At 44.3% G+C, this 12,692-nt stretch overlaps 1 non-coding gene across 1 annotated transcript; it reads left to right on the top strand.

Annotated features, from left to right (window-relative positions):
* The first annotated feature begins 220 nt into the window (after positions 1 to 220).
* On the top strand, positions 221 to 293 carry trnar-acg (transfer RNA arginine (anticodon ACG)). The gene has a single exon. It is a non-coding gene; the product is annotated as a tRNA-Arg (tRNA).
* The last annotated feature ends 12,399 nt before the right edge of the window (positions 294 to 12,692 follow it).

The raw sequence follows: 12,692 nt of genomic DNA, 5'->3' as shown, positions 1-12,692 counted from the left end.
TGGCATGTAATGTTATATTCTTTATAAATACGTCTTGCATTATCTTGAACACTTGGTGGCGGTGATTAGCTGCACATGGGGACATAGGTAACAGGGCTTGGTTGCTTCTTTTGGCTTTGTTTTACTCGAACCGATTGTGTTGATTCTTTTCAGTGGTCTCGTTTGTCCACGAACATTAAGTAGATTGAAGAACGACTTGTGAACTCTAACACTCCGCCTCGGGCTAGTGGCGCAACGGATAACGCGTCTGACTACGGATCAGAAGATTCTAGGTTCGAATCCTGGCTAGCTCGATCTTTTTCACAACGCTTTTTTAGAGTCCATGGTCCTTCATTGTTACAACTTATGCGCCCCAAGCGCCAGATACGCCCTCCGGCAAGTGTCAAGGGAACGGAACCGTGTGAATGTTGCGTTACTCCTCCCTGCCGCTTGTGAGTCGAGCTCAATCTTGGTTGTGACAGCCAATCACGTTGCCGTCTGTAACCAAGATTCAACCAAGAATTGAGAGCTCTGGCCAATCAGCTCTCGTATCGTAACCAAGAATTGACCAATCAGCGTCATAGTGTGCCGGGTATTCTCCTCGGATGCCGGCTAGTGAGAGAGAATCACTTTTTCCCAACACCGCGAAAGTAAGTACATCTTTTAAACATATTGTCAACGCTTATAAACTGTCTTATTAGATATATAGATATATTTTAAGTAAAGAACATGTTGCTCAGGGACATTTTACTCATAGCGAACCTGTCCTGTCCCATCACTGTATGTGATAGCTTGTTTACCGATAATGGATTATTATGTAAATATATGGTCAATTTAACGTTGACATATCTGGCTAAATAACATGCCTGTTTTTTGACATTACCCAGCCAAAGTTAATGACTAACATGAGTGGGTTCGAGGTAGAATGAATCTCGGGAAGGGAAGCGAGCGATCGGAGCTTTTTTTTTTCTCGGTCTTCCAACGTCTCCGGTGGGTTTTTTTTTTGTTGCCCTTCATTTAAATACTACAACTCACTTGTGAATAATGACCGGGCGGAAGGGTGAAGTTACAATGCAGTTTGATATCATTGCCCCCATTAGCATACTATACATACTGTAAGGTGACAGCTCTCTGTTGTGTACTGGTAGCTAGATTACTGCTGTGTTTTAATCACATTTTATATATTTTTCATGTTGTTTTCCACTGTGTATCAATGTTTTATATAGTATAATATTTTTAGCCTGTTTGAAAATATATATCATTATACATTATTATTTCTGGAACTCACTGGTAGTAGGATAATAATATACACAGTTGCCTTGAGTAATGTGTTACTAAATGTTTTGTACCACTTCCATCTTACAGCTTGTTTATTAAATATTGATTATAAATTATTTATTTCTCTGTTTTTAAAAAATATTTCTATTTCTTATTTTCTAGATGGAACCATGCTTTAGAAAACAGGCTGACGGCAGTGTGAACCTTACAGACACATTGGAAGCTATGAAGGTCAAGGAAAAGAACAAAGGCAGACCGTGGATGCGACCTCTTTCCCCAGTGGAAGTGATGCACAAGGCCATCTAGAGTGATAACCCAGCAACATGGAGATCCATCCAACAGAGGACACCTGCTGGGTTTCTTTGAAATCCAGTTTGGTCTGTTTCGCGGGCAGAATTTCCGGTGGGTGGCAGAAAATTTGCTTGGCTACGCTTCTTACCTGGTGGCAGCGATTAAAAGAGACCCAACAGGAGGCAACAAAGACTCCACAGAACATGCCCTAAACAAGGGCTGTTTCAAAGAGTATTTTGAGCTCTTTCCTTCGGGTAGAATTGCCATTGCCATGAAAGAAGAGCAATATGCTGCCAAAGCTCCCCAGCATGCTGCCCCCTCCTAGCACTTGACCACTACAGAGCATGCTGCTCCCACCCAGCAAGCTTCCACCAGTCAGCATGCTTCTTCCACTTCACCCCGCTCCCTCTTGGTTGGTAAGAAAGTGGAAAATCAAAGGAGCCTGACCAACGGAATGATACGTCTGGTTTCCCCAAACAAAACCAAACCTTGTAAGCAAACGTTTATTGGATAACACTTTTTTTGAATGTTTATTAATGTTCAATACCTTTGATGTTTATCTGTTTGTGCTTAATTTGTCTTTAGCTTTGATCCATGCACGTGCAGGGCCAACTCTTAACCTCATCAAACTGCCTGCGTCCTTCGAGGCAGCACAGGCTCCAGCAATACCAAGAGTAATTAGACTAAATACATTTATCATTTATTATTATATTATTAATATGATGATGTATTATCTAGTTGTAATTTTATTTTATTCTAAAGAGGAACTGAAGGGAGTGGAGTACCTTTACCAGCAAACTGGTAAAGTTCTGCAGGACTACAAGCTGGCCGTACAAGAGTCGGAGAGCAGCGAGGTCGCTATAGAGGTTCACAAAGGTCATGATTAACCTGAGGAGTTTCAGGACTTCACTGTCCCCACCTTCCTGTGGTCCCACCTCCATCCACCAGCACCCTGTCGTCACGGTCTGTGGTCCCTCCTCCATCCACCAGCACCCTTTCGTCCAGGAGCTGCAACAGTTTTTGTTTGGTTTCTGAGATCACCGTCCGGGCCTTAAGTTGAGAGGATAGAATCGGAGGATGAAACCCTCTTTATTTGTCACATACATGCACACAGCAGAGCACACACAGTGAAGTTGGTTTCTGCATTTAACCCATCCTAGCACTAGGAGCAGTGGGCAGCTATTGTGCAGCACCCGGGGAGCAATGGGGAAGGGGGATTGGAGGTTTCCGGTGCCTTGCTCAAGGGCACCACAGCAGGGCCTAGGAGGTGAACTGGGACCTCTCCAAGTAGCAGTCTACTTTCCATATTTCAAGTCTGTTTGGGGACTTGAACCGGCGACCCTACGATTCCCAGTCCAAGCCCCTACTGACTTGGCCACATCGGACTAGTGTTCCAAAATAATCAATCTGTGGTAGGCACTGGGTGAGTTTGACAAAAGGAAGACCAGCTATCCGGCCTGTCACAAAAACAAACTAAAACAGGGGAGGTTCAGGGCAACCACAAACATTGTGGCACCAGGTGTGGAGAGCACTAAAAGGTATGTTGTATTAAGTAAACACAGAGACATTATCTACAACATTTAAAATGACTGAAACTGGCTCAAATACTAACTCCACCTTAATTAGTGTAGCCAAGTTTATGAAAGGATCCTTATTAACTTGAACACCACCTTTCCTTCCTTGGGTCCAAAACAAACAATTACATAGGAGGCGTACAATAAGCAAGTCTGTGTCAGATGGAATAAATCAGACCAACACTTTCTGGGTTTCCTCGTAACTTTAGGAAAATCAAGCCACAGAAAAGTAAAAACAACTATCAATCTTTAGTAATGAACATTAACAAGTATTCTTTTGGATTTGCAGGTGTACATCCGAGAGTGTGATTACCAACGCCAAGTTGATGAGTGAGACCACCATCCAGCTCCCAGAAGTCAATGCTGCAACTGTCACAGTGGTGAGTAAACAGGCATACTGCAATACATGTGTACTTACACTGTAATACTTACCCAAATTGTTAATTAATATTGATTGTTTCATGTTTTCCACTGTTCAGCAGGCGTTGCAGGTCTCCTGAAGCGGGGTATCCCAGCTCCGGACGCACCAATGGCAGGACCTGAGAAGCTTCCTGTGGCCATGCAGAAAGGGCCATCTCTGTATCCCGGCAGTTTGGCTAAGCCTCACTGTTCTGAACTAATGTTGATGGCTACTAAAATAACGAAGGGAGACGTCCGTTCATTTCAGATGTTTACTAAAATAAAGAACTTAACATATTTACAGCGAGTGGTTGGCTTGAATTGTCAGCATCCTTAACAACATAAAACAAAATGGCCGCTGTACGACCTACAACACTGCGTATGTGACGTAACACGCACAATGTCCCATGGGTAATGAAGTCCATTTCAAGTCCATTTCCTAAGTATATCCCAACTTAAATGACCTAAAGTCCCTTTTTAATCTAATCCCATATCTGAAACATGAACTGTTATTCTTAACACTTACTTATAAATTGACTAACTTATTAAATGTTGCTTTTAACTATTCCTTTTAAATCATCTGTTCTAAATAAATTCTCTTCCTAACAAATAAATTCACAACATCCTCCCCCCCATAAACTACTGTTTATACTATTTCCAACGGATACAGAAGCTGGATGGGCCTCCGCAGAACAGTCCCTGTGCTAGTGCGAACTGCACATGACCTCACAAGGCCATCACGACCAGGAAACAGCTCTTCGATCTTCCCCAGCTTCCAGCTCTGCCTTGGGGCGTTGTCTTCTCCGATGAGCGCAACATCGCCAACCTTCAGCGAAGAAGGCTGTGGGGTGTCACAGCGACGGGCCGACTTCAGATCCAACAGATATTCCTTCTGCCAGCGGTTCCAGAAGTTGGTCACGAGTCGTTGTCTGTAGCGCCACCTCTTGGTCATCTCCTCCCTGTTGGCTGTTGGACGGTTGATCTCAGCTGGAAATGACTTAGGAGGCAAGCAAGTCAGTCTCTGACCCACCAAGAAGTGGGCAGGGGTCAGTGGTTCTGGCTCATCCACATCATTGGACACATACGTGAGCGGCCTTGAGTTTATTACGGCTTCAGCTTCGGTCAGCATGGTGCACATCTCTCCAAAGTTGAGTTTAGCTTTGCCAAGCACCTTTCTGAGAATGATTTTGACTGATCTAACAAGCCGCTCCCAAAATCCGCCCCACCAGGCTGCTCTTTCAGCGATGAACCGCCAGGTGATGCCCTTCTCTGAGAAGAACTCTCGTAGTTGTGGATCTTTAATTCGTTGCCAGAGCTCCTTTAGATCTTGATCTGCCCTCTTGAACGTCTTGGCATTATCTGAATAGATCACCTTGCATAATCCTCTTCTGGAGATGAATCGTTTCAGAGCTAGTAAGAAGTGTTCCGTGGACATGTCTGAGACTAACTCTAAGTGGATCGCTCTGGTCACAGCACACGTGAAAAGTGCTATGTACGCCTTTGTCATTGAGCTCTGTATCTTCACATAGAGTGGCCCGGCAAAGTCCACACCGGTAACTTCGAATGGTGGTGATTCTGTTATCCTGTCCCTTGGCAACGGTGCAGTAGTCTGTTGCCCAGGCCTTGCTTTGAATTTCCTGCAAAGTACACATCCGGACACCACCTTCCTCACTATCTGCCTTGCCTTAAGTATCCAATATTTCTCTCTTGTCTGCACTAAAGTGTCTTGTACACCTGCATGGCATATTTGCTCATGTTGATTCTGCACCACCATCTCTGTGTATTTGTGTTTGCTGGGCAAAATCCAGGGGTGTTTTTCTCTGTAAGAGAGATCTGAATGCTGTAGCCGTCCTCCAACACTAAGCAATGCGTCTTCATCCAGAAATGGTTTGAGCTCCCGTATCCTGGAGTCAGTGTTGGGGCATTTCCCTGCTATCAGCAGATCCATTTCGGAGCAGAAACTTTCTCTTTGAGTCACCTTCGTCCAATATTTTTCTGCTTCATTCAGCTCTTCCGCTGTCAGTTCACCGCTCACCTTAGATCTTGAGCGTGCGTTGGTGATGAATCTCTTGATCCAGGCTGTCACTCGGAACACTCTTTTTAGTTTGCTGTACTTCTCTAGACATAAGACAGGACTTAGGAAGTCTGGCTCTTGCTGAACAGCCTGTACTGTAATCTGGTATTTGGATCGGAGTTCAGATCCGACCTCCTCTTCCTGAACATCTTCCTGAGTACTCTGTGAGTGATCAGCTGTCATTAGAACATAAGGTCCTTTCCACCACAATGTGCTCTGCTTCAGGTCCTGTACAGTTAGGCCTCTGGTGGGAAGGTCGGCTGGGTTAAGTTTCCCCTTGCAGTGAGACCAGGACTGTGGGTCGGTTAGGGTCTGGATTTCTGTGACTCTATTCGCTACGAACTGTTTCCACCTATGAGCAGAGCCGCAGATCCAGTGCAGAACTATCATTGAATCTGTCCACAGTCTGAGTTGTGTCTTGTCTAGCTGCAGCGCTTTCATGAGTGTGTCCCCCAACCTGGCTGCTATCACGGCACCCATCAGCTCCAGGCGTCGCAGAGTCATTCTTTTAAGCGGGGCCACTCTTGACTTGGATGCAACCAGGCTTATGGTCACTTCTCCTTCCCTTGTTTTTCCTTCGATGTAAGCGACTGCACTGTAAGCTCTTTCGCTCGAATCACAGAATACATGCAGCTTTAGCTCTTGGTTGTTCTGCTGTGGCATATGCGTTTTGTACCATCGTGGGATTGACACCTCATGCAGTTGAGGGAGCTCTGAACACCACTGTTGCCACTTCTTTGTCATGTCGGGTGGCAGCTCCTCGTCCCACTGGAGCCCTCTCTCCCACATCTCTTGGAACATGATCTTGATCCTAATCGTGAAGGGTGTCAAGAATCCCAATGGGTCAAAGATTCGAGCAGAAGACTGCAGAACACTTCGTTTTGTGTTTTCTCTATCCTTCAGGATATCCAGCAGCCCTCTGAGGTCGAACACGAAGTCATCAGTGGCCGGTCTCCACACCAAGCCCAGCACCTTGAGAATGGACCCGTGTGGTTCTGGCTGAGCAACGCAATCCATCGAGCTCTCCTGCCATTTCTCTTTGAGCTCAGCAGAGCTCGTCATCCATTTGCATAGCTCCATGCCTGCTTCAGACATTATGTTCTTGGCCGTTTTTGTCACTGTATAGGCCTCTGTCACCTCACTTGAACTTGAAATAAAGTCATCGACATACAGTGAGGAGCTGATGATTCCTACCACCTTTGGGTGTTCTGATTCGTACTGTCTTAGATGCTTCCTAATGGTGGCTGCGAGTAGGAATGGGCTTGACGAAGCTCCAAACACCACCCTCGTCATTCTGAGCATGCGCAGCTTCATGTCCTTGTCCAGTGTTGGTGGACCTGTGAACCACAGGAATCTCACGGCGTCCCGATCTCTTTCTGTGAGTGAAATCTGCAGAAATGCTTTCTTGATGTCTGCCATATAAGCAACTTCATGCAGTCTAAACTTGATCAAAACACTCATCAGATCTGGATTCAGATTGGGGCCGGTTAAGAGACAGTCGTTCAGTGAGGGACTTCCATCTTCGTGAGATGAAGCATCGAATACGACTCGCAGTTTTGTTGTCGCCTTGTCTTCCCTCAGTACAGCATGATGGGGTAAGTAGTATGTCTGAGTGTCTTGCGGTGATGCACGCTCCTTTGGCACATCCTCAGCCATTCCTTGCTTTAGGTAGTCTTCCACGACTTCGTTGTATCTGCTGTACAGAGTGACATCTTTGCTCAGTTTCCTTTTCAAACTCTCCAGTCTCTTTTTGGCTATGCGGTAGTTGTCTTTAAGTGGTGGATGATCTTGTCGCCATGGCAACTCCACTTGGTAACGCCCGTCCTTGAGAATGGAGGTTTCTTCAAACCGCTGCAATGCTTCCGCATCCTCTGGGCTCTCAGGCTTCTCACTTGTGATGCCCAGGGACTCGAGCTCCCAGAATGCATGCAGTTGTTTGTCCATCTGTGCATCGTTGCTGAGCAGTATGTTCATGCATGTTGACTCCGTCATGCTGGACACTGCCATTGGGCCTTGCACTGCCCATCCAAATGTGCTCTCTAGTGCCACTAGGCTCTTGGTCAGTCTTTCCACTCGGCCAGACACTATCTGCCAGTAATAATCAGAGCCAATTAGCACAGAAAGCTCTGGTTTGTAATCTCCATCACAGTCAGCTAATTGGAGACCTCTTCTTTTCATCTCTTTCTGTATGTGTTCACCTGGAACCCTCATCAGTGCTGTGCACACTTGTGGGGTCACAACAGCTTCTATTTCAATTCTCTGCTTCTTATCCCACACATTCTCCAAGCTGAGCTTCACTATGTTGCGACTCACCGTTGTTGGAGCAGAGGAGCCAAATGTGTGAAGAGTAAGCGTTCCTTGTCTGGTAACAGGTAGCTGTAGCTCCTTCACTACATTCTCATGCACAAAACTCCCCTGACTGCCTCCATCTAGCAGGCAGCGGACCATCTTCCTGCTTGTGGGCCCTACGGCCCATGCCTTGGTGGTCTGTAACAGCACTGTGTTCTCTGCTTTAGGAATTACTGAGCTTACAAGTGTGTCTGTGTTGGTTGACACATCAGGTGGGGGTGCCAGATTTTTCTCACACACGGCTGCATGATGCCTGCCACCACATGTGGCACATGACACACCCTTCGTCTTGCAAAACTTAGCAATGTGTTTGGATCCCAGACACACAAAGCACCTGCCTAGCCTTTTCAGTTTTTCTTTGCGTGCTGGCACATCGTGGTCTGGACATTTCTCGGATTTGTGTTCAGCACTATCACAAAACAAGCAATTGTTGACTTTCTGTTCAGTAATGTGTAGCGCAGCTGCAGATGTCATATTTGGTTTCTTTATTTTCATGTCACTAGCTGAATGTGATTTGCTGCTGAATTTATTAGTGAACTGGCTTTCTCTCTGATTAAATGATTTCATCATCTGTACAGTTCTCTCTCGGGTCTGAACCTCTGTCTGGAGGAATTTAAGCACATTGTCCACTTTCCACTCATCATTGTCACCTCTTTGACGGCTTTATTCAAGAGCCATGTCATCTGGCATCATCTGGAGCAATATTGGGCATAACATTCCACCATAGGTGTCTGATACCACTCCTAATGATTGTAGGCTTCTGGTTTGAACTTCACATTCATCATACAGCTGTCTTAAGGCAGTGACATCAGATGATCTCTTTACAGGAGTGAGATTCAGTAGCTTTGACATATGTGCATTTACAATGAGATCTTTCCTTCCAAATCTTTTTTGAAGTAATTCGATTGCAGCATCATAATTACTGTCTGTCAGTGTGAGCCCTGCTACTGACTTTGCAGCTGTTCCAGTAAGATACGTTTTCAGGTAGGTAAACTTCTCTTTCTTGCAGAGTGCACTGTTGTTATGAATAGCAGTCTCATACTGGCTCCAAAATTCCTGCCATAAGCTTACATCTCCGTTGAACTTGTCAATTTGTAATTTTGGCAGTCTCACTGTCTGTCTATTTGCAGTACTAGCATCACTTTGCCGAGTAGGCGGGGGGTTACTCACAGTCTCGCTGATCACTCGGTGAGCACGCGTCTTTACCTCAATGAGGCGGTCTCTGTAATCTTCTGCGAGTTCAATCTCCGCCTCCACATCTTCCAGTGAAGTGTGTTCCTCCACTATGTTGTCAAGCTCGCGCAAAGTGTCCTCCTTTGTCGACAATACAGCTAACATCTCCCGCACACGGTTGAGATCCCTCTGTTGGTCTTCCTTTCGCAGTTCAACATCAATCTGGTTGATCACTCGCGTAGTGGAGCTACGAATCGTCCGACGTTTCCTTCTCGCCCTTTCTCCTTGCTCCGCTACAAGTGGTCTCTCTTCAGCCGGGTCGTCAGCCATCTCGTTCTAATTCCCGGGTTTCGGCACCAAAATGTTCTGAACTAATGTTGATGGCTACTAAAATAACGAAGGGAGACGTCCGTTCATTTCAGATGTTTACTAAAATAAAGAACTTAACATATTTACAGCGAGTGGTTGGCTTGAATTGTCAGCATCCTTAACAACATAAAACAAAATGGCCGCTGTACGACCTACAACACTGCGTATGTGACGTAACACGCACAATGTCCCATGGGTAATGAAGTCCATTTCAAGTCCATTTCCTAAGTATATCCCAACTTAAATGACCTAAAGTCCCTTTTTAATCTAATCCCATATCTGAAACATGAACTGTTATTCTTAACACTTACTTATAAATTGACTAACTTATTAAATGTTGCTTTTAACTATTCCTTTTAAATCATCTGTTCTAAATAAATTCTCTTCCTAACAAATAAATTCACAACACTCACATCTTTGTTCTGCCACCAAACAGTGCTTGTGAGGCAAAGCTCAAGACGGGATCAGGACCATTGGCCATCTCGCAGGTCCCACCACCTCAAAACTATGGACATCCCTCCCTTGCACCAGCACCACCATTCTCATTTCCTTATATGGTACCATCTGTGCCTGGAGGGGACCCTCACAGGTTGCGACTGGAAGCTCACCGATGATGCTTCTCAGCATGCCATTGCCTCCAGCAGCTACTCAGGCGCTAACATCAGGTCAAACTAACATACCGTACTCAACACAGCAGTACAGGAAAAGAAAAGAACATAGGGCGCAATCTGGAACGGGCACAAAAAAGTATGTAAAAAAGACGGACAGAATCCTTTGTAAAAAAGTGCCAGGAAGTGAGGAAGCCACCTGCCCATTTACAGTACTTTGGCATTTGGTACTGTGAAGCATCAGAGAGCCATTCCGATGAGGAATTTCAGCGCAATTTTTTTTTCAAAAGAATGGAAAAGAATTCCAGTCTGTGCGCTGGATAGTTCATCTGTGAACGAGATAGCGTCCTGCTGGCAAAGGCCATTGGTCTTGCTATATCTTCACCAGGAGGGACTTGAGAGAGAACTGCTCCAACTCCATCAAAAGACGGGTCAACGGCCAGAATGAAAGGCTGGTCGAACATTGGGTGAGCCAAGGTCACACTTTGTAGCAGATCTGACTTCAGGGCTTCAAAGGCCTTCTGACATGCAGGTGTCCAGTCAGTAGGAGCAAGCTTTGTGACGCTCGGCCTGTTATTCGGCTTTCTCCCCTTCTTCCCATGAGTCTGCTTACTGGATCCTGCTGTCAACTTGAAGAGTGGCTTGGCCTTTGCAGAACAACCCTCGATAAAGTGTTGACATTAATATGTAATGAGCAAAAATATTTATAGTTCTAATTTACATCTAAATGCATACACATCTTATCATGGTGACCATACAGTCTCTTAATTAAAACTAATGGTATATCAAAAATATACAGTTACTATGTCAATCTGACACACAGCATACAATCACAACACTACTTCGTCCATTTTCAATGTTAGTTACGCTGAACAGCGCTCATTAAAGGGTAAACACTCCACTCGTGTGGCGACAAGCGGTACTGCATGTGGAATGCAACAATGACGTGACGTGACCTGCTAGTCATTCTAGCTCGAGAATGCTAGCATCGCCACGAGTGGAATTTTAAAACATGCAAGAAACCTATAACTTAACCAACAAATCTAATTGGTTACCTGCACAATAGGTCAGAAAAAACAAATACAGAGCATGGGTTTCGAATCGGGTCCACCTAGACAAAATAAATTCAATATTACAAGTTGTATGACAACAATGCAACCATACTTCAAGGTGAAACGAAAACAGAAAATCAAATAAAAGTTACAATATCGTGCCAAACATCGCAAAAATGCAATTTATAGGATGGTATATATATGTTATACAAAAGTGTAAAACAAAGTATCTTGTACAATACAATAATAACATGACTTTTAAAGATTTCTCCTGCGGACCCGTTTCTTTACTCAACCTACCTGCAGCAGACGTCGTATTTCCTGCTGCAGGATACCCAATGCCCTGACCCAGTGATACAGGATTTAACAATGACTACAAGGCAACTTATTTACTCCATTACACTTGCATGCTTAATACTTCAACTCCACTACATTTCAGAGGCAAATGCTACTCTTAGTTTAAACCCTTAATTCACTTCATTGATTTGACACCATGAGTTACTTTGAATATTTTGATTCTGTTACAAAGCATAATAATATAAACAAAGAATGAATTACGAATGTTTAGTTAAGAACTTTATTGATCCCTTTATTTTATTCACAACCTACCCAGCAGTATGGTAAAAAAAAAAAATGAATAAACCTTTACATTAATACATGGAGTAATGGGAGTGGAGACCAGACAGCTGATCAGATTCAGGCAATGAGTTTTTAGCTGCCATACAAGGGAGCGAGCGGGATTCGATATCGCGCTCGCGGGCGTATTTCGGTGACTTGCTGGTTATCAAACATAGACCAACGCGCTATGTCTTTATTCCTAAAATAAACCGGTCAGATTTGTAAAATCCACTACCATAGATTTTACAAAACAATTACCGTTTGTGTGAAAACATATCAAACTGCTTTATGACAAACTCACCCCTCTCACCGATGCAGACTCGCTGTTCAAGGGCTTAATTACCCGTAGTTAAGTTAGTCCTTTACATTAACTGGATAATGTCATAAAAAGGCAGGTAAGTTTGACAGATATGTCAACGTTAAATTGACACTACATTATAATAGTAGTTCAGGTATTCTCAAAAATGCTATCGTAAAAAGGCTATAACATACAGTGGTGGTTTACTAGTAATGTACTCAGCAACATGCTGTTTAAAACAAAACAAAAAAGGATCTATATATTTAATAAACGAATTTAAAACGTTGAAAATGTCTATAAAGTGTGTACTTAATTTGGTAATGTTGTTGGGGAAAGAAGTATTCTCTCGCTCGTCGCCGGTAACCGCACAGTTTGCCAAACATTATGAGACGCAGATTGGTCAAATCTTGGTACAATCTTGGTAGCGGACTGTAAAGAGATTGGCTGTCACTACCAAGAATGAGCTCGACTCAAAGTTGGCAGGGAACGTCCAATCCATGCTACCTGTGAGTCAAACGTATTCTTAGTAGTGACAGCCAATCACGTTCCCGTCTGCAACCAAGTTTCTGTCAAGAATTGAGAGCTGTGGCCAATCAGCACTCGTATCGCTACCAAGAATTGGCTGGCCAG

This window comes from Eleginops maclovinus, chromosome 2, assembly GCF_036324505.1.
Source record: "Eleginops maclovinus isolate JMC-PN-2008 ecotype Puerto Natales chromosome 2, JC_Emac_rtc_rv5, whole genome shotgun sequence".
NCBI lineage: Eukaryota > Metazoa > Chordata > Actinopteri > Perciformes > Eleginopidae > Eleginops > Eleginops maclovinus.
This window is presented reverse-complemented; position numbering and strand designations above follow the sequence as displayed.